General features: G+C 45.2%; 1 non-coding gene across 1 annotated transcript; it reads left to right on the top strand.

The window, feature by feature from the left end:
* The first annotated feature begins 454 nt into the window (after positions 1–454).
* Positions 455–527, top strand: Trnaa-agc (transfer RNA alanine (anticodon AGC)). Its single transcript has one exon. It is a non-coding gene; the product is annotated as a tRNA-Ala (tRNA).
* The last annotated feature ends 1609 nt before the right edge of the window (positions 528–2136 follow it).

The following is a 2136-nucleotide window of genomic DNA, read 5'->3' as shown; positions in this document are numbered from 1 at the left end:
TTTCTCCTTCAAGTGAATATTAAAAGAGAGGTAAGAAATAGAATTGGAAGCAATCACAGTGAATACCACTGAACAACTCTCTGGCTCAGAGATGCCCAGAACCCCAGTTCCACTTAGCCAACCTCAGTCTTGCAAAGGATGACACTAACTTTGGAATAGTCTACATAAAATATTTACCCAGGAGTAAACACACAGAATGGGCAGTCAGTTTGGAGGGCCTACTCCTACATCCAGCATGAACCTAATTCTGACTTAGCAGTGTCTGAACCACAGGTTTCTCCCCGTCACCTTCAAAATGCAACCTCTTTCAGGGCTGAGACCGATTTCCAGCTTCACTTTGTGCCCCGTCTGTTAGCTCCCACCTACAGCCATTTCCTTTCCTCTGTTCTTCCCAGGGGTTTATTTTGAGATTTAAGAGCAAAAAGAAACTGTGACATCTCGGGGTGGAGGGAGCTGGGGTTGTGGCTCAGTGGTAGAGCGCTCACCTAGCACGTGAGAGGCGCTGAGTTCGATCCTCAGCTCCACATGAAAATAAATAAATAAAGGTTTTAGTAAACAAAGAAAAGACAGTGTGACATCTGGGTTCTGCTCCCACACCTCCTTTATGCCTCTCCCATTGCCCCAGAGCATGGGTTATGAAGGGACTAGCAGCCACTTGGTGCCGAGCCTGTTCCAGAGCCCTGTAGTCCCTGAACACATCTACACATTAGCTCAGTCTCCCTCTTTGAGGCCAGGACATGATGAAACCTCATCTTCCATGTCCAGTGGCCACATACCTTCTCTCACATCACCATGTCCTCCTCAGCCGTTTCCCCTCCTTGATCTACCTGTTGTCAGACTTTACGTGTGTGCATGTGCAGACAGACAGACAATCTGAATCCATCTCGTTCTCTTCCTTTTTTGTATTTCCCAAATATCTACCCCCTGGTGGCTTTCCTCAAGTCTTTCTTCCGTCTTCCTTTCAACACATAGAGTCTTCAAAACCAAGTTCACCATAAATATTCACTATTTCCTTCCCTTTTTCCCCTTAGCATCCTGATCTCTCTTTCCGCATCCACAGGCTCAGAAGCTCCTCTGGCTCTCAATAATGCTCCAGCTTATCTCAGCTTATATCTGGGTATCTCCAACTGAAAGTTCACACTCGACATGTTTGAAACCAGAGTTAGGTTTTCCCTTTCCCCCAACATTCTCCCTCTCTGCACTCTCTCAATCCAATTAAAAGCACCCCCTAGAATAACCACCCTGAGTTTTCTCTCCTTTATCCTTCATCTTGGGAAGGCTGAAGGAGCCAGAAACAGTGAGTTTGTGCTTAGCTCTCTTCTAGCTAAAATAACCAGCTCCATTCCTCAGGCCCTCGGGGAAACAGAAGAAAAGCCGTCCGATTTCACCCGGGTGCTCCTCTGCTCTCTCTTGGTGTCTCATCTGCTTGGTCAATAGAAGGTGTAAGACTGTAGATTTCCCTTCTGGATGAATCTCATTTCTGTTCACATTCTCATTTCAGAATGAAATTTTAATTCAAAATCTTAAGACATCAATCCACCTCATCAGACCTTAATTCCACAGAACGCTCTTCCTAATCAGCACACTAGGTGAGTGTTGTATCCACATCTTCCACAGGCTGATATTAGGAATAGAGTAAGAAACCCACTTCATTGTCAAAAAAAAATCAATTTTATTAAAGTGTGACTTCCATGTAGCGAGCTGCACCAATTAAGTGTAGGTTTTAATAAGTTCTGAGGCTGTAGACACCATGTATTACCCCCTCACAATCAAGGTACAGGACGTTGCCACAAAACCAGAAAGATTCCTTATGCCCCCTTAGGACCCATTACCCCTCCTTAATCCCAAACAACATAGTTACCTGCCTCTGTCACTGATGTTTTCTGGATGTCAGCTTTTCTGGTCCTGGCTTCTGGGTGCAGCAGGACATTTTTGAGACTAGACTCCCTTGTGCCACGGATCTTGCTTCTTGTTTCTGACTAGATCTCCACTGTATGAACCCGGCACAGCTCGCCTGTTCACTCACTTGGAATAGACTTGTGTCCACTGGGGCTACAATGAATAAAACGTCTAAGGATATTCCCAACCTGCCTTGGTGTAAATACATCTCCATCTCCCTGGGATAAATACATAAGA

This window comes from Ictidomys tridecemlineatus, chromosome 8 (assembly GCF_052094955.1).
Source record: "Ictidomys tridecemlineatus isolate mIctTri1 chromosome 8, mIctTri1.hap1, whole genome shotgun sequence".
Taxonomy (NCBI): Eukaryota; Metazoa; Chordata; class Mammalia; order Rodentia; family Sciuridae; genus Ictidomys; species Ictidomys tridecemlineatus.
Note: the sequence above shows the minus strand (reverse complement) of the source record. Positions and strands in the feature narration are given on the sequence as shown.